General features: G+C 56.3%; 1 long non-coding RNA gene across 1 annotated transcript; it reads right to left on the bottom strand.

Moving 5' to 3' along the window:
* Positions 1-1,469: 1,469 nt before the first annotated feature.
* LOC129200524 (uncharacterized) lies at positions 1,470-3,771 on the bottom strand. Its single transcript, XR_008574955.1, has 3 exons — positions 3,415-3,771; positions 1,752-2,000; positions 1,470-1,599 (listed from the first exon to the last, which is right to left on the bottom strand). It is a non-coding gene; the product is annotated as an uncharacterized LOC129200524 (long non-coding RNA).
* Positions 3,772-20,287: the final 16,516 nt, after the last annotated feature.

The following is a 20,287-nucleotide window of genomic DNA, read 5'->3' as shown; positions in this document are numbered from 1 at the left end:
ACGCGACACAGAGGACCGGGTCGCTGAACACAAGACAGTCTCCATTGGCAGGCAGCGGCAAGGCAGAGCGGCGCGAGGCGAGGTGGGGCGCGGGCCCACGTAACGCGACGCAGACCGGCGCGAGGCGAGGCGGGGCACGGGCCCACGTAACGCGAGGCGGTCTCCGGTGGCAGGCAATACGAATACAGAGTAGCGCAATGCAATACCCAGCCAAAGACAGGGCTGCGCAAGGCAATACAACACAAAGCGCTACAAAACAAGACGTCACAGACGGTGGTCAAAACCAACACAAATTGCGGCAAGGCAATACAACACCAGAACAACGGGGGTGTGTGACAAGCTAGGCTTTAAGACACAAGCCTCTAAGCATATGTCGCGTGAAAGGGTACGAGTCTGATGTGTGGCCGAGGGAGGCCCTCCCGTTGAGTCACGAGGTTCAGAAAGGACCCCCTTGCTTTCTAAACTCCTTCTCAGAGAGGAGCCTAGGTGCGGCTAGGTCCAGTCTTAGTCCCAGACTTGGTCAACGGTTTACATCTAAAGGATTATGTGTGTAGCCACATATCAGAGTCAACGTTTGCCTGTTAGAGCCCCACTGAGGACTTACACTGAAACAGTTTCACAAAGTTGAAAAGAAAAATAGGTAGTTTATTGAGGCGACAGATATAAGAGGTTCAGAATGGCAGTCGATAAATGCACTTACTGCAACAATTTTGAGCTCAAGTTAATAGTTCAGCGGTTTTGTTAACGATAGTTTTCCCGGGGTAACATCCGACATAATCGGAGGCGCAAGTCTTACCAAAGAGGCCTCCCTACTTGGGGAGGGGAGAGGTCCGGATAGTTGGAGTTCTCGTCCTCAAAAAAGAGGATTCTAAATGCCAGATTTATACTTTTGGCGAGGTGGGACTAAGTCAGGTATTGTGTGCCGATTGGCCCTTGACAAGGTTTGTTGTGCGGTTGGTCGGGGCTGGGCGGGGGGGAAGTGGCAGAGAACAAAGGCGTTTGGTACAGAGGAGCGGTGGTCTGTTTAGTTTTACCAAAGTAAGGTCGAGCTGCGAAGGAGGCTCCCCCTCACCCCAGGCGTCACTTAGTTGATTAAGGAGTACACCCGTCACACGCCGCATCTTGTTAAGATGAACAAATTGCTCATCTCCTGCCCCTGTTCAGGTCCGGTGCTTATCAGTGCAAGATAAGCAAGTTGCTCAATCCCTGCTCTCGCCCAAGCTGGACTCCCCCAGGCCCCTTCTGCTGGGTCAAAATGGCCCTGTATTCGGCACCAAGACTGGACGAGTCCGGCATCCCACAGCATACAGGGATGAAAGATGGTATCAAACTTCAATTGAGGCGGAAGTTTCTAGAGCACGACTGTGAGTCCGGCACGGACCGCCTCCACAAAGGCCACCTCGCAGAAACGTCTGCGATGCGAGGCTCGCTTTAAGCTCCGATCGCGAGACGAGAAACGCTCGACAGGCCGTATTCCGAAGCGACGATGCGTCGCGGACCCCGCGGATGCTCGCCGAGCGCGTGCGGCGGAACCTAGAGACCTGCCGTAAGGCGCCGTACGCGTGAAAAAGCGCAGATCACGGAAATGACGCTGCAACGCTGAGAGAGGCCAGAATGTTTATGTCCGGCACGATGGACCCGGGACCCCTATCTGTCCCTAGACTCGAGGCACACTAAATAGCCCTCTGCTACCCTGACGTTAAACCCCTGCTGGCCCTGCCCCCAACCACCGTTTTTGCCCCTTAAATTACCTTTCAGAGGGCAGAATCCAGATTCCCTTCTCATGGGGAAAAGGTCATCTAACCGGGACGCTCCCCCATCCGCCGGGTTCCGCTTCATCCCTCACGAGACAGAGCGTCGCCGGGCGCCGACGTGCCGCCCGGCGTCGACCTCCGCTGCGACGAAGCCCTCCTTGGAAACGCCTTCCTCTCGCCCGTCCCTTTTCCTCGGCCGCTCGGACTCGGATTCTTCGGCCTGCCGTGCCGAGGCCTGACCGCCACCTACAAAACTCAAAGGACGGGATGTGATTTTAGCTACGTCTATAATACGACACCTCAGAAAACTGCTACGTCAGCGCACCGGTCATCGCTCGCCTCGCTTAAGTTCGCTCCGGTGCGGATATCCCATTCGCGCATCGATTCGCGCCTAGAAAAAACAACCGGAAAACCGTGAACTAGGCGGAGTCGCCGACACGCCGATCCGCTGACGTCGGACGCCAGCCCGCCTTTGTCCGGCGCTCCTCTCGCCTCTTCCGGGGGCCTGTGACGCACGGCTGGTCGCTCGGCCTCTGACAAACCCAAACAAACTGTGCAAAGTAACGCGGTGGCCGCTGACCGGTAGCTTGATGAGACCGAAAGGTCTGTCATCTTTTCTGCATAAGCCTTCTAACTAGAGCTAAAACAAACAGAGAAGAGATACACCAAACCCCAAATATACCAACTAAGGCACATTTGAGATCGAACCCACTCAACTACCGCACAAACTGCTGCTCCCAGAAGGCCAGAGTACAGCTTCAGACCCCCGCCAATGCAATGAAACTGTGACAGCTGTCTACAGATACTTGCCCAGAGATGGACTGTAGCGTCTTCACCAAAAGAATTCGGTCACGCCAATGTTTTACCGCCACGCCACAAAGCTACGCTACCCCTGTCTTTAACATTGCTACACCCCTGGGGGGAGCGGCTCCGACCCCGACACGGCGCACAGACTCCGCAAACGCGACCGTGAGACACGAGAAGGCCGCGAGCAAGAACGGCTACCGTGGCGAAGGTAAGACTGGCGAGGAAGCTGTACGGCACCGCGACGTTGCGGGTGCTTTATAGCGGCCCCGGGAAAGAGGCGACGGCCTTGGCCGGCGAGAGAAAGAGGCTGTCAAAACTGAAATGACAGATGCATCAGAAGCTGTGTTTTAAGATCTAAGTCCTTTAAAAACGTGGGGAATGAAACCTGAGAAAAGAACTTGGGGCAAACGTAACGCTCGGAGGAGCTGCTGGCAGCGCCCGGCTGGGCGCCACAATAGACGTCCGCTCAGAAACATCTACGACACGATGCACGCCAAACAGAGCTATGCTTTAAGCTATAACTACAAGAGAGAAACTGGCTTGATGAGCTCAATACCAATGAGCACAGATATTCAAGACTCATGAGATCTAATAAGGTACCTGGTGATCACAAAAAGCAGCGGAGGCATCGAGACCCGAGGGAGGTGCGGCATACAGCATAAGACAGACAACGCAATGTACGTGACACAACCGTACGCGGGCTGAAAGCGCCCCGCCCGGCGCGGTCTAGCACGGTGCCGACGAGTAACCCGCTCCCTTTGCCTACCCGAAGGCGACCGCTCCCGGACAGCCCTCTCCCGTACGCTAACTTTAAAAGCCATCCCCTGCAACTCCCAAACTTGTCCGGACCTACCTTCTTACGGCACTCTGATCTCCTCCTCTGCCGCTCTTCAGTGGGCATCTAGCCAGTCCGCATCTGGAAAAAAATCACACCGAGTTATCAAACAAGTCACCCAGATGCCGAGTGAGAGCCAAACAATTCCGGACGGGCCGTATCGGCACGCTAACCGTACGCTCCTATTGCTATTCCGCCTATCCCCGACTCAACAGCCCTGGGCAGAGCAGCTCCACACACACACCACACACAGAGACGGACGCTACACAGAACGCTACAAACGATGCGACTCACAAACGAGAGAACGCTCTCAGTGAGAGGAATGACTCCCAGACCGGAGAGGCTGCCGAAAAAGGCGACCTATAGGGCACGACACCCGGGTGAGGAAGCTCTATGGCAACCCCTGAAGAGAATTGACCGTAAATGGCCCGTTATAAGAAGTTACTGTCAAAACCGAGATGATGGGGGCAGCAAGAATCCCGTCTTCAAGACCTAAGGAGATAAGGATGCAGGGAGGAAGACCCAATCCCTGAAAATGGATAGCTGGAGAGCAGAGCTCCGGACGCAGCCTGGTATAGCGCTGCAAATAGAGGACCCGCCGGAAACTTCCGACACGCAAGAATGATCCACGCCGTAAGCTCGCTATGCGAGAAAAGAAGCGCCCGATTGGTTGTACGCTGACAAGTACCAGCGTTCGAGAGCCTAGTAACGGCGCCCGAGAAGCGTGCCGTACCCCTAGAGCGCAAAGAGGGCGTTGAGACCCGAGGAAGGGCTAAGACACACAGGACAAGACACACAAACATAACACAGGCTGCAACTGCCCTGCCCGGTCTAGCATCGTGGTGACATGTAACCCGCTCCCTTTGCCCAGCCAAGGGGAACTGCTCCCAGACAGCCCTCTCCCCAGCGCTAGCCATAAAACCCCTCCGTCACGACCCCCAAACTCTCTCCCTCCCCAGCCACGTTCGCTCAACTTAGCTTTCCGAGGGCCGGGGATCCGAATCCATCAGCAACAAAAACATCAACACCGCGCATTAGCTAACTGGGATGTTACTGCAATCGCCCAGTGCCTCTCCATCAGCTACAACAGAAAACAGAACACAAACAAAACAGCACTGTCAGTCAGCATTGCATCAACTGGCCAACACCAACCTCTACCACGACACCCCCTTCCTCAGAAGCACCGTGTCTTTCTGCTCACCTGCTCGGTCCAGAGATGGACCCTGCAGCTGTCCTCACTTGCACCACCTAAGACGCCAAGAGACACAAAATTACTCCTATGTTTATCAGAAATCACCACTCCCACAATCGCCCTCACCATTCCTCCAGCTCACCTTAAATGACCGACCCACCTCCTTACGGCACTCTGCTCCCCTCCTGTGCTGCTCTTTGGTGCGCTTCCTCTCTCTCTGCATCTGAAAAAAAAAAAAACCAACCCCAAAATAATTACACAAGTCAGCCAGATGCCGAGCGAGAGCCAAACAATTCCAGACTGGCCATACTGACACACTAACCGTACACTTGTATTGCTATTCCGCCTAACCCTGGACTCGACAACCCCGGGCAGAGCAGCTCCACGCCCAAGACACACACGCACAGGGATCAACGCGACACAGAATGCTACAAACAACACAAATCACAAGTGAGAGAAAACTCTCAGCGAGAGGAACGACTCCCGGACCGGAGAGGCTGCCCAACAAGATGACCTACAGGGCGTGACGCCCGGGCGCAGCAGCTCTATGGCAACCCCAGAAAAGAATGGACCGTGATACCCAGTTGTAAGAAGCTACTGTCAAAACCAGGGCGAGGGATGCGGCAAGAAGCCTCTCTTCAAGACCTAAGGACGTAACGACGCAGAGAAGAAGCCCCGGTCCCTGAAAAGGAACGGCTGGAGAGCAGAGCTCCCGATGCGGCCGGGGATGAGGCTGCAAGAAAAGGACCCGCCGGAAGCTTCCGACACGCGAGAACGATCCACGCCGGAAGCTTGCAGGGCAAGCAAAAGAAGCGCCCCATCGGCGCTACGCCGATGAATACGGGCGTTTGAGAGCCGAGGGATGGCGCCCGAGAAGCATGCCGTGCCCTTTGAGTGCAAAGAGGGCGTTGAGACCCGTGAAAGGGCTGAGACACACAGGACAAGACACACGACAAACATACCACAGACACAGGCTGGAACTGCCCTGCCCAGCACAGCCTAGTATTGTGTTGACAAGTAACCCGCTCCCTTTGCCCGCCCTAGGGGACCGCTGCCAGACAGCTCTTGCCCCTACGCTAACCGCAACACATCTCCCCTGCGACCCCCGAACTCGCTCCCTCCCCAGCCACAGACCCTCAACTTAGCTTTCAGAGGGCCGAGGATCTGAATCCATCCACAACAAACAACATGCACATTGTGCATCGGCTAACTGGGATCTTCCGGCAGTCGTCTGGACCCTCGTCACCTGGAGTAAACACATCACCAAAAACAAACAAAGCAGTGCCGTCAGTCAGCATCGCACCGGTCAACACCAACCTTGCCCACAACGCCCCCCTCTCCTCAGAAGCACCGTGTCTTTCCTCTCACCTGCTCGGTCCAGAGACTGACCCCTGCAGCAGTCATCCCTCGTGGCACCTAAGAGGCCAAGAGACACAAAATTACTCCTACGTTTGTCAGAAGTCACCGCTCCCACAACCGCCCTCGCCGTTCCTCCAGCTCACCTCAAACGGACATCCGGTCCAAAAGGTGGCCACGCAGCGCCTGCAAAACCCGAGGGAAATGCTCAAACAAGTTGCCTTATACTGCTTTGCTATTAGACACTGACAAGGGCCTCACCTTCTCGGAACGCTCGTCGGCACGCGGCTTCGCCCCTCCGAGGCTCCCTGCGGCACCTGCCAAAAATCAAGCGAGAGGCACGTGCTCAGACACTGCCCAAAACTGCGGCTTGCCCGCACCGATTTCTACCTCCCCCTCCTTGACCTCAGCCGCTTGCTCACCTGGCCTCCGTCGTTTTGGGCTGCCGTCCTTGCGCCCCACCTAGAAAACACAAACAAAGGATCCCTGTATCTTAAACAGCAATGCAACACCGGAAAAATAACTGCTGTACTTCAGCCCGCTAGTCGCCGCTCACCTGGCCCGAGTCACCTCCCGTGTCTGTGTCCTACGGGGTCCATATCCAGCTTTGCACCTTCAAAATAAAAGCCACACACAAATCTGAATGGAGTCATATCGCCACCAGCCACATCTTCCCTCCGACACCACCGGTGGACGCACCTCCTTACGGCGCTCTGCTCCCCTCCTGTGCTGCTCTTTGGTGCGCTTCCTCTCTCTCTGCATCTGAAAAAAAAAAAACCAACCCCAAAATAATTACACAAGTCAGCCAGATGCCGAGCGAGAGCCAAACAATTCCAGACTGGCCATACTGACACACTAACCGTACACTTGTATTGCTATTCCGCCTAACCCTGGACTCGACAACCCCGGGCAGAGCAGCTCCACGCCCAAGACACACACGCACAGGGATCAACGCTACACAGAATGCTACAAACAACACAAATCACAAGTGAGAGAAAACTCTCAGCGAGAGGAACGACTCCCGGACCGGAGAGGCTGCCCAACAAGATGACCTACAGGGCGTGACGCCCGGGCGCAGCAGCTCTATGGCAACCCCAGAAAAGAATGGACCGTGATAGCCAGTTGTAAGAAGCTACTGTCAAAACCAGGGCGAGGGATGCGGCAAGAAGCCTCTCTTCAAGACCTAAGGACGTAACGACGCAGAGAAGAAGCCCCGGTCCCTGAAAAGGAACGGCTGGAGAGCAGAGCTCCCGACGCGGCCGGGGATGAGGCTGCAAGAAAAGGACCCGCCGGAAGCTTCCGACACGCGAGAACGATCCACGCCGGAAGCTTGCAGGGCAAGCAAAAGAAGCGCCCCATCGGCGCTACGCCGATGAATACGGGCGTTTGAGAGCCGAGGGATGGCGCCCGAGAAGCATGCCGTGCCCTTTGAGTGCAAAGAGGGCGTTGAGACCCGAGGAAGGGCTGAGACACACAGGACAAGACACACGACAAACATACCACAGACACAGGCTGGAACTGCCCTGCCCAACACAGCCTAGTATTGTGTTGACAAGTAACCCGCTCCCTTTGCCCGCCCTAGGGGACCGCTGCCAGACAGCTCTTGCCCCTACGCTAACCGCAACACATCTCCCCTGCGACCCCCGAACTCGCCCCCTCCTCGGCCCGCTCCCTCCCTGGCCCCGGTCCCTCAACTTAGCTTGCAGAGGGCCGAGGATCTGAATCCATCCACAACAAACAACATGCACATTGTGCATCGGCTAACTGGGATCTTCCGGCAGTCGTCTGGACCCTCTTCACCTGGAGTAAACACATCACCAAAAACAAACAAAGCAGTGCCGTCAGTCAGCATCGCACCGGTCAACACCAACCTTGCCCACAACGCCCCCCTCTCCTCAGAAGCACCGTGTCTTTCCGCTCACCTGCTCGGTCCAGAGACTGACCCCTGCAGCAGTCATCCCTCGTGGCACCTAAGAGGCCAAGAGACACAAAATTACTCCTACGTTTGTCAGAAGTCACCGCTCCCACAACCGCCCTCGCCGTTCCTCCAGCTCACCTCAAACGGACATCCGGTCCAAAAGGTGGCCACGCAGCGCCTGCAAAACCCGAGGGAAATGCTCAAACAAGTTGCCTTATACTGCTTTGCTATTAGACACTGACAAGGGCCTCACCTTCTCGGAACGCTCGTCGGCACGCGGCTTCGCCCCTCCGAGGCTCCCTGCGGCACCTGCCAAAAATCAAGCGAGAGGCACGTGCTCAGACACTGCCCAAAACTGCGGCTTGCCCGCACCGATTCCTACCTCCCCCTCCTTGACCTCAGCCGCTTGCTCACCTGGCCTCCGTCGTTTTGGGCTGCCGTCCTTGCGCCCCACCTAGAAAACACAAACAAAGGATCCCTGTATCTTAAACAGCAATGCAACACCGGAAAAATAACTGCTGTACTTCAGCCCGCTAGTCGCCGCTCACCTGGCCCGAGTCACCTCCCGTGTCTGTGTCCTACGGGGTCCATATCCAGCTTTGCACCTTCAAAATAAAAAAAAATCTTAATGGAGTCATATAGGCACCAGCCACATCTTCCCTCCGACTCCACTGGCCGACCCACCTCCTTACGGCGCTCTGCTCCCCTCCTGTGCTGCTCTTTGGTGCGCTTCCTCTCTCTCTGCATCTGAAAAAAAAAAAAACAACCCCAAAATAATTACACAAGTCAGCCAGATCCCGAGCGAGAGCCAAACAATTCCAGACTGGCCATACTGACACACTAACCGTACACTTCTATTGCTATTCCGCCTAACCCTGGACTCGACAACCCCGGGCAGAGCAGCTCCACGCCCAAGACACACACGCACAGGGATCAACGCTACACAGAATGCTACAAACAACACAAATCACAAGTGAGAGAAAACTCTCAGCGAGAGGAACGACTCCCGGACCGGAGAGGCTACCCAACAAGATGACCTACAGGGCGTGACGCCCGGGCGCAGCAGCTCTATGGCAACCCCAGAAAAGAATGGACCGTGATAGCCAGTTGTAAGAAGCTACTGTCAAAACCAGGGCGAGGGATGCGGCAAGAAGCCTCTCTTCAAGACCTAAGGACGTAACGACGCAGAGAAGAAGCCCCGGTCCCTGAAAAGGAACGGCTGGAGAGCAGAGCTCCCGACGCGGCCGGGGATGAGGCTGCAAGAAAAGGACCCGCCGGAAGCTTCCGACACGCGAGAACGATCCACGCCGGAAGCTTGCAGGGCAAGCAAAAGAAGCGCCCCATCGGCGCTACGCCGATGAATACGGGCGTTTGAGAGCCGAGGGATGGCGCCCGAGAAGCATGCCGTGCCCTTTGAGTGCAAAGAGGGCGTTGAGACCCGAGGAAGGGCTGAGACACACAGGACAAGACACACGACAAACATACCACAGACACAGGCTGGAACTGCCCTGCCCAACACAGCCTAGTATTGTGTTGACAAGTAACCCGCTCCCTTTGCCCGCCCTAGGGGACCGCTGCCAGACAGCTCTTGCCCCTACGCTAACCGCAACACATCTCCCCTGCGACCCCCGAACTCGCCCCCTCCTCGGCCCGCTCCCTCCCTGGCCCCGGTCCCTCAACTTAGCTTGCAGAGGGCCGAGGATCTGAATCCATCCACAACAAACAACATGCACATTGTGCATCGGCTAACTGGGATCTTCCGGCAGTCGTCTGGACCCTCGTCACCTGGAGTAAACACATCACCAAAAACAAACAAAGCAGTGCCGTCAGTCAGCATCGCACCGGTCAACACCAACCTTGCCCACAACGCCCCCCTCTCCTCAGAAGCACCGTGTCTTTCCTCTCACCTGCTCGGTCCAGAGACTGACCCCTGCAGCAGTCATCCCTCGTGGCACCTAAGAGGCCAAGAGACACAAAATTACTCCTACGTTTGTCAGAAGTCACCGCTCCCACAACCGCCCTCGCCGTTCCTCCAGCTCACCTCAAACGGACATCCGGTCCAAAAGGTGGCCACGCAGCGCCTGCAAAACCCGAGGGAAATGCTCAAACAAGTTGCCTTATACTGCTTTGCTATTAGACACTGACAAGGGCCTCACCTTCTCGGAACGCTCGTCGGCACGCGGCTTCGCCCCTCCGAGGCTCCCTGCGGCACCTGCCAAAAATCAAGCGAGAGGCACGTGCTCAGACACTGCCCAAAACTGCGGCTTGCCCGCACCGATTTCTACCTCCCCCTCCTTGACCTCAGCCGCTTGCTCACCTGGCCTCCGTCGTTTTGGGCTGCCGTCCTTGCGCCCCACCTAGAAAACACAAACAAAGGATCCCTGTATCTTAAACAGCAATGCAACACCGGAAAAATAACTGCTGTACTTCAGCCCGCTAGTCGCCGCTCACCTGGCCCGAGTCACCTCCCGTGTCTGTGTCCTACGGGGTCCATATCCAGCTTTGCACCTTCAAAATAAAAAAAAATCTTAATGGAGTCATATAGGCACCAGCCACATCTTCCCTCCGACACCACTGGCCGACCCACCTCCTTACGGCGCTCTGCTCCCCTCCTGTGCTGCTCTTTGGTGCGCTTCCTCTCTCTCTGCATCTGAAAAAAAAAAACCAACCCCAAAATAATTACACAAGTCAGCCAGATGCCGAGCGAGAGCCAAACAATTCCAGACTGGCCATACTGACACACTAACCGTACACTTCTATTGCTATTCCGCCTAACCCTGGACTCGACAACCCCGGGCAGAGCAGCTCCACGCCCAAGACACACACGCACAGGGATCAACGCTACACAGAATGCTACAAACAACACAAATCACAAGTGAGAGAAAACTCTCAGCGAGAGGAACGACTCCCGGACCGGAGAGGCTGCCCAACAAGATGACCTACAGGGCGTGACGCCCGGGCGCAGCAGCTCTATGGCAACCCCAGAAAAGAATGGACCGTGATAGCCAGTTGTAAGAAGCTACTGTCAAAACCAGGGCGAGGGATGCGGCAAGAAGCCTCTCTTCAAGACCTAAGGACGTAACGACGCAGAGAAGCAGCCCCGGTCCCTGAAAAGGAACGGCTGGAGAGCAGAGCTCCCGACGCGGCCGGGGATGAGGCTGCAAGAAAAGGACCCGCCGGAAGCTTCCGACACGCGAGAACGATCCACGCCGGAAGCTTGCAGGGCAAGCAAAAGAAGCGCCCCATCGGCGCTACGCCGATGAATACGGGCGTTTGAGAGCCGAGGGATGGCGCCCGAGAAGCATGCCGTGCCCTTTGAGTGCAAAGAGGGCGTTGAGACCCGTGAAAGGGCTGAGACACACAGGACAAGACACACGACAAACATACCACAGACACAGGCTGGAACTGCCCTGCCCAACACAGCCTAGTATTGTGTTGACAAGTAACCCGCTCCCTTTGCCCGCCCTAGGGGACCGCTGCCAGACAGCTCTTGCCCCTACGCTAACCGCAACACATCTCCCCTGCGACCCCCGAACTCGCTCCCTCCCCAGCCACAGACCCTCAACTTAGCTTTCAGAGGGCCGAGGATCTGAATCCATCCACAACAAACAACATGCACATTGTGCATCGGCTAACTGGGATCTTCCGGCAGTCGTCTGGACCCTCGTCACCTGGAGTAAACACATCACCAAAAACAAACAAAGCAGTGCCGTCAGTCAGCATCGCACCGGTCAACACCAACCTTGCCCACAACGCCCCCCTCTCCTCAGAAGCACCGTGTCTTTCCGCTCACCTGCTCGGTCCAGAGACTGACCCCTGCAGCAGTCATCCCTCGTGGCACCTAAGAGGCCAAGAGACACAAAATTACTCCTACGTTTGTCAGAAGTCACCGCTCCCACAACCGCCCTCGCCGTTCCTCCAGCTCACCTCAAACGGACATCCGGTCCAAAAGGTGGCCACGCAGCGCCTGCAAAACCCGAGGGAAATGCTCAAACAAGTTGCCTTATACTGCTTTGCTATTAGACACTGACAAGGGCCTCACCTTCTCGGAACGCTCGTCGGCACGCGGCTTCGCCCCTCCGAGGCTCCCTGCGGCACCTGCCAAAAATCAAGCGAGAGGCACGTGCTCAGACACTGCCCAAAACTGCGGCTTGCCCGCACCGATTCCTACCTCCCCCTCCTTGACCTCAGCCGCTTGCTCACCTGGCCTCCGTCGTTTTGGGCTGCCGTCCTTGCGCCCCACCTAGAAAACACAAACAAAGGATCCCTGCATCTTAAACAGCAATGCAACACCGGAAAAATAACTGCTGTACTACAGCCCGCTAGTCGCCGCTCACCTGGCCCGAGTCACCTCCCGTGTCTGTGTCCTACGGGGTCCATATCCAGCTTTGCACCTTCAAAATAAAAGCCACACACAAATCTGAATGGAGTCATATCGCCACCAGCCACATCTTCCCTCCGACACCACCGGTGGACGCACCTCCTTACGGCGCTCTGCTCCCCTCCTGTGCTGCTCTTTGGTGCGCTTCCTCTCTCTCTGCATCTGAAAAAAAAAAAACCACCCCAAAATAATTACACAAGTCAGCCAGATGCCGAGCGAGAGCCAAACAATTCCAGACTGGCCATACTGACACACTAACCGTACACTTGTATTGCTATTCCGCCCAACCCTGGACTCGACAACCCCGGGCAGAGCAGCTCCACGCCCAAGACACACACGCACAGGGATCAACGCTACACAGAATGCTACAAACAACACAAATCACAAGTGAGAGAAAACTCTCAGCGAGAGGAACGACTCCCGGACCGGAGAGGCTGCCCAACAAGATGACCTACAGGGCGTGACGCCCGGGCGCAGCAGCTCTATGGCAACCCCAGAAAAGAATGGACCGTGATAGCCAGTTGTAAGAAGCTACGGTCAAAACCAGGGCGAGGGATGCGGCAAGAAGCCTCTCTTCAAGACCTAAGGACGTAACGACGCAGAGAAGCAGCCCCGGTCCCTGAAAAGGAACGGCTGGAGAGCAGAGCTCCCGATGCGGCCGGGGATGAGGCTGCAAGAAAAGGACCCGCCGGAAGCTTCCGACACGCGAGAACGATCCACGCCGGAAGCTTGCAGGGCAAGCAAAAGAAGCGCCCCATCGGCGCTACGCCGATGAATACGGGCGTTTGAGAGCCGAGGGATGGCGCCCGAGAAGCATGCCGTGCCCTTTGAGTGCAAAGAGGGCGTTGAGACCCGTGAAAGGGCTGAGACACACAGGACAAGACACACGACAAACATACCACAGACACAGGCTGGAACTGCCCTGCCCAACACAGCCTAGTATTGTGTTGACAAGTAACCCGCTCCCTTTGCCCGCCCTAGGGGACCGCTGCCAGACAGCTCTTGCCCCTACGCTAACCGCAACACATCTCCCCTGCGACCCCCGAACTCGCTCCCTCCCCGGCCACAGACCCTCAACTTAGCTTTCAGAGGGCCGAGGATCTGAATCCATCCACAACAAACAACATGCACATTGTGCATCGGCTAACTGGGATCTTCCGGCAGTCGTCTGGACCCTCGTCACCTGGAGTAAACACATCACCAAAAACAAACAAAGCAGTGCCGTCAGTCAGCATCGCACCGGTCAACACCAACCTTGCCCACAACGCCCCCCTCTCCTCAGAAGCACCGTGTCTTTCCGCTCACCTGCTCGGTCCAGAGACTGACCCCTGCAGCCGCCATCCCTCGTGGCACCTAAGAGGCCAAGAGACACAAAATTACTCCTACGTTTGTCAGAAGTCACCGCTCCCACAACCGCCCTCGCCGTTCCTCCAGCTCACCTCAAACGGACATCCGGTCCAAAAGGTGGCCACGCAGCGCCTGCAAAACCCGAGGGAAATGCTCAAACAAGTTGCCTTATACTGCTTTGCTATTAGACACTGACAAGGGCCTCACCTTCTCGGAACGCTCGTCGGCACGCGGCTTCGCCCCTCCGAGGCTCCCTGCGGCACCTGCCAAAAATCAAGCGAGAGGCACGTGCTCAGACACTGCCCAAAACTGCGGCTTGCCCGCACCGATTCCTACCTCCCCCTCCTTGACCTCAGCCGCTTGCTCACCTGGCCTCCGTCGTTTTGGGCTGCCGTCCTTGCGCCCCACCTAGAAAACACAAACAAAGGATCCCTGTATCTTAAACAGCAATGCAACACCGGAAAAATAACTGCTGTACTTCAGCCCGCTAGTCGCCGCTCACCTGGCCCGAGTCACCTCCCGTGTCTGTGTCCTACGGGGTCCATATCCAGCTTTGCACCTTCAAAATAAAAAAAAATCTTAATGGAGTCATATAGGCACCAGCCACATCTTCCCTCCGACTCCACTGGCCGACCCACCTCCTTACGGCGCTCTGCTCCCCTCCTGTGCTGCTCTTTGGTGCGCTTCCTCTCTCTCTGCATCTGAAAAAAAAAAACCAACCCCAAAATAATTACACAAGTCAGCCAGATGCCGAGCGAGAGCCAAACAATTCCAGACTGGCCATACTGACACACTAACCGTACACTTCTATTGCTATTCCGCCTAACCCTGGACTCGACAACCCCGGGCAGAGCAGCTCCACGCCCAAGACACACACGCACAGGGATCAACGCTACACAGAATGCTACAAACAACACAAATCACAAGTGAGAGAAAACTCTCAGCGAGAGGAACGACTCCCGGACCGGAGAGGCTGCCCAACAAGATGACCTACAGGGTGTGACGCCCGGGCGCAGCAGCTCTATGGCAACCCCAGAAAAGAATGGACCGTGATAGCCAGTTGTAAGAAGCTACTGTCAAAACCAGGGCGAGGGATGCGGCAAGAAGCCTCTCTTCAAGACCTAAGGACGTAACGACGCAGAGAAGCAGCCCCGGTCCCTGAAAAGGAACGGCTGGAGAGCAGAGCTCCCGACGCGGCCGGGGATGAGGCTGCAAGAAAAGGACCCGCCGGAAGCTTCCGACACGCGAGAACGATCCACGCCGGAAGCTTGCAGGGCAAGCAAAAGAAGCGCCCCATCGGCGCTACGCCGATGAATACGGGCGTTTGAGAGCCGAGGGATGGCGCCCGAGAAGCATGCCGTGCCCTTTGAGTGCAAAGAGGGCGTTGAGACCCGAGGAAGGGCTGAGACACACAGGACAAGACACACGACAAACATACCACAGACACAGGCTGGAACTGCCCTGCCCAACACAGCCTAGTATTGTGTTGACAAGTAACCCGCTCCCTTTGCCCGCCCTAGGGGACCGCTGCCAGACAGCTCTTGCCCCTACGCTAACCGCAACACATCTCCCCTGCGACCCCCAAACTCGCTCCCTCCCCAGCCATAGACCCTCAACTTAGCTTTCAGAGGGCCGAGGATCTGAATCCATCCACAACAAACAACATGCACATTGTGCATCGGCTAACTGGGATCTTCCGGCAGTCGTCTGGACCCTCTTCCCCTAGAGTAAACACATCACCAAAAGAAACAAAACATTGTTGTCAGTCAGCATCGCACCTGTCAACACCAACCTTGCCCACAACGCCCCCCTCTCCTCAGAAGCACCGTGTCTTTCCGCTCACCTGCTCGGTCCAGAGACTGACCCCTGCAGCCGTCATCCCTCGTGGCACCTAAGAGGCCAAGAGACACAAAATTACTCCTACGTTTGTCAGAAGTCACCGCTCCCACAACCGCCCTCGCCGTTCCTCCAGCTCACCTCAAACGGACATCTGGTTCCAAAGGTGGCCACGCAGCGCCTGCAAAACCCGAGGGAAATGCTCAAACAAGTTGCCTTATACTGCTTTGCTATTAGACACTGACAAGCGCCTCACCTTCTCGGAACGCTCGTCGGCACGCGGCTTCGCCCCTCCGAGGCTCCCTGCGGCACCTGCCAAAAATCAAGCGAGAGGCACGTGCTCAGACACTGCCCAAAACAGCCTCCCACACTGATTCTCATCTCCCCCTCCTTGACCTCAGCCGCTTGCTCACCTGGCCTCCGTCGTTTTGGGCTGCCGTCCTTGCGCCCCACCTAGAAAACACAAACAAAGGATCCCTGCATCTTAAACAGCAATGCAACACCGGAAAAATAACTGCTGTACTTCAGCCCGCTAGTCGCCGCTCACCTGGCCCGAGTCACCTCCCGTGTCTGTGTCCTACGGGGTCCATATCCAGCTTTGCACCTTCAAAATAAAAGCCACACACAAATCTGAATGGAGTCATATCGCCACCAGCCACATCTTCCCTCCGACACCACCGGTGGACGCACCTCCTTACGGCGCTCTGCTCCCCTCCTGTGCTGCTCTTTGGTGCGCTTCCTCTCTCTCTGCATCTGAAAAAAAAAAAACCACCCCAAAATAATTACACAAGTCAGCCAGATGCCGAGCGAGAGCCAAACAATTCCAGACTGGCCATACTGACACACTAACCGTACACTTGTATTGCTATTCCGCCCAACCCTGGACTCGACAACCCCGGGCAGAGCAGCTCCACGCCCAAGACACACACGCACAGGGATCAACGCTACACAGAATGCTACAAACAACACAAATCACAAGTGAGAGAAAACTCTCAGCGAGAGGAACGACTCCCGGACCGGAGAGGCTGCCCAACAAGATGACCTACAGGGCGTGACGCCCGGGCGCAGCAGCTCTATGGCAACCCCAGAAAAGAATGGACCGTGATAGCCAGTTGTAAGAAGCTACGGTCAAAACCAGGGCGAGGGATGCGGCAAGAAGCCTCTCTTCAAGACCTAAGGACGTAACGACGCAGAGAAGCAGCCCCGGTCCCTGAAAAGGAACGGCTGGAGAGCAGAGCTCCCGACGCGGCCGGGGATGAGGCTGCAAGAAAAGGACCCGCCGGAAGCTTCCGACACGCGAGAACGATCCACGCCGGAAGCTTGCAGGGCAAGCAAAAGAAGCGCCCCATCGGCGCTACGCCGATGAATACGGGCGTTTGAGAGCCGAGGGATGGCGCCCGAGAAGCATGCCGTGCCCTTTGAGTGCAAAGAGGGCGTTGAGACCCGTGAAAGGGCTGAGACACACAGGACAAGACACACGACAAACATACCACAGACACAGGCTGGAACTGCCCTGCCCAACACAGCCTAGTATTGTGTTGACAAGTAACCCGCTCCCTTTGCCCGCCCTAGGGGACCGCTGCCAGACAGCTCTTGCCCCTACGCTAACCGCAACACATCTCCCCTGCGACCCCCGAACTTGTCCCCTCCTCGGCCCGCTCCCTCCCCAGCCACAGACCCTCAACTTAGCTTTCAGAGGGCCGAGGATCTGAATCCATCCACAACAAACAACATGCACATTGTGCATCGGCTAACTGGGATCTTCCGGCAGTCGTCTGGACCCTCTTCACCTGGAGTAAACACATCACCAAAAACAAACAAAGCAGTGCCGTCAGTCAGCATCGCACCGGTCAACACCAACCTTGCCCACAACGCCCCCCTCTCCTCAGAAGCACCGTGTCTTTCCGCTCACCTGCTCGGTCCAGAGACTGACCCCTGCAGCCGCCATCCCTCGTGGCACCTAAGAGGCCAAGAGACACAAAATTACTCCTACGTTTGTCAGAAGTCACCGCTCCCACAACCGCCCTCGCCGTTCCTCCAGCTCACCTCAAACGGACATCCGGTCCAAAAGGTGGCCACGCAGCGCCTGCAAAACCCGAGGGAAATGCTCAAACAAGTTGCCTTATACTGCTTTGCTATTAGACACTGACAAGGGCCTCACCTTCTCGGAACGCTCGTCGGCACGCGGCTTCGCCCCTCCGAGGCTCCCTGCGGCACCTGCCAAAAATCAAGCGAGAGGCACGTGCTCAGACACTGCCCAAAACAGCCTCCCACACTGATTCTCATCTCCCCCTCCTTGACCTCAGCCGCTTGCTCACCTGGCCTCCGTCGTTTTGGGCTGCCGTCCTTGCGCCCCACCTAGAAAACACAAACAAAGGATCCCTGCATCTTAAACAGCAATGCAACACTGGAAAAATAACTGCTGTACTACAGCCCGCTAGTCGCCGCTCACCTGGCCCGAGTCACCTCCCGTGTCTGTGTCCTACGGGGTCCATATCCAGCTTTGCACCTTCAAAATAAAAAAAAATCTTAATGGAGTCATATAGGCACCAGCCACATCTTCCCTCCAACTCCACTGGCCGACCCACCTCCTTACGGCGCTCTGCTCCCCTCCTGTGCTGCTCTTTGGTGCGCTTCCTCTCTCTCTGCATCTGAAAAAAAAAAAAACAACCCCAAAATAATTACACAAGTCAGCCAGATGCCGAGCGAGAGCCAAACAATTCCAGACTGGCCATACTGACACACTAACCGTACACTTCTATTGCTATTCCGCCTAACCCTGGACTCAACAGCCCTGGGCAGAGCAGCTCCACGCCCAAGACACACACGCACGGGGATCAACGCTACACAGAATGCTACAAACAACACAAATCACAAGTGAGAGAAAACTCTCAGCGAGAGGAACGACTCCCGGACCGGAGAGGCTGCCCAACAAGATGACCTACAGGGCGTGATGCCCAGGTGAGGAAGCTCTATGGCAACCCCAGAAAAGAATGGACCGTGATAGCCAGTTGTAAGAAGTTACGGTCAAAACCGGGGCGAGGGATGCGGCAAGAAGCCTCTCTTCAAGACCTAAGAATGTAACGACGCAGAGAAGAAGCCTCAGTCCCTGAAAAGGAACGGACGGCTGGAGAGCAGAGCTCCCGATGCGGCCTAGGACTAGGCTGCAAGAAAAGGACCCGCCGGAAGCTTCCGACACGCGAGAACGATCCACGCCGTAAGCTTGCAAGGCAAGCAAAGAAGCGCCCGACTGGCGCTATGCCAATGAGCTGAGGCATCTGAGAGCCTAGGGATGGCAACTGAGAAGCACACTTTGCCCCTTGAGTGCAAAGAGGGCGTTGAGACCCGAGGAAGGGCTGAGACACACAGGACAAGACACACAACACCGCAAACACAGGCTGGAACTGCCCTGCCCGGTCTAGCATCAAGCTGATGAGCAACCCGCTCCCTTTGCCTGCCTAAATGGGACTCCTCCCAGACAGCCCTCTCCCCTATGCTAACCATAAAACCCCTCCCCTGCAACCCCCAAACTTGCCCCCTCCCTCCCCGGCCACGGTCCCTCAACTTAGCTCGCAGATGGCCGGGGATCTCAAACCATCCGCAACAAACAATACGCGCATAGCGCATCAGCTAACTGGGATCTTCCGGCAGTTGCCCGGAGCCTCTTCTTCATCTACAGGAAAAACAAACAAAAAAACCACACCAAAGCAGTGCCGTCAGTCAGCATCGCACCGGTCAACACCAACCTTGCCCACAACGCCCCCCTCTCCTCAGAAGCACCGTGTCTTTCCGCTCACCTGCTCGGTCCCGAGACTGACCCCTGCAGCCGTCATCCCTCGTGGCACCTAAGAGGCCAAGAGACACAAAATTACTCCTACGTTTGTCAGAAGTCACCGCTCCCACAACCGCCCTCGCCGTTCCTCCAGCTCACCTCAAACGGACATCCGGTCCAAAAGGTGGCCACGCAGCGCCTGCAAAACCCGAGGGAAATGCTCAAACAAGTTGCCTTATACTGCTTTGCTATTAGACACTGACAAGGGCCTCACCTTCTCGGAACGCTCGTCGGCACGCGGCTTCGCCCCTCCGAGGCTCCCTGCGGCACCTGCCAAAAATCAAGCGAGAGGCACGTGCTCAGACACTGCCCAAAACTGCGGCTTGCCCGCACCGATTCCTACCTCCCCCTCCTTGACCTCAGCCGCTTGCTCACCTGGCCTCCGTCGTTTTGGGCTGCCGTCCTTGCGCCCCACCTAGAAAACACAAACAAAGGATCCCTGTATCTTAAATAGCAATGCAACACCGGAAAAATAACTGCTGTACTTCAGCCCGCTAGTCACCGCTCACCTGGCCCGACCTACAGGGCCCGACCTACAGGGCACGACGCCCAGGTGAGGAAGCTCTATGGCAACCCCAGAAAAGAATGGACCGTGATAGCCAGTTATAAGAAGTTACGGTCAAAACCGGGGCGAGGGATGCGGCAAGAAGCCTCTCTTCAAGACCTAAGAATGTAACGACGCAGAGAAGAAGCCTCGGTCCCTGAAAAGGAACGGACGGCTGGAGAGCAGAGCTCCCGATGCGGCCTAGGACTAGGCTGCAAAAAGAGGACCCGCCGGAAGCTTCTGAGATGCAACAATGATCCACGCCGTAAGCTTGCAAGGCAAGCAAAGAAGCGCCCGACTGGCGCTACGCCGATGAGCGGAGGCATCTGAGAGCCTAGGGATGGCAACCAAGAAGCACACTTTGCCCCTTGAGCGCAAAGAGGGTGTTGAGACCCGAGGAAGGGCTGAGACACACAGGACAAGACACACAGACATAACACAGGCTGGAACTGCCCTGCCCGGTCTAGCATCAAGCTGATGAGCAA

This window comes from Grus americana, unplaced genomic scaffold (assembly GCF_028858705.1).
Source record: "Grus americana isolate bGruAme1 unplaced genomic scaffold, bGruAme1.mat scaffold_260, whole genome shotgun sequence".
Classification (NCBI taxonomy): Eukaryota; Metazoa; Chordata; class Aves; order Gruiformes; family Gruidae; genus Grus; species Grus americana.
Note: the sequence above shows the minus strand (reverse complement) of the source record. Positions and strands in the feature narration are given on the sequence as shown.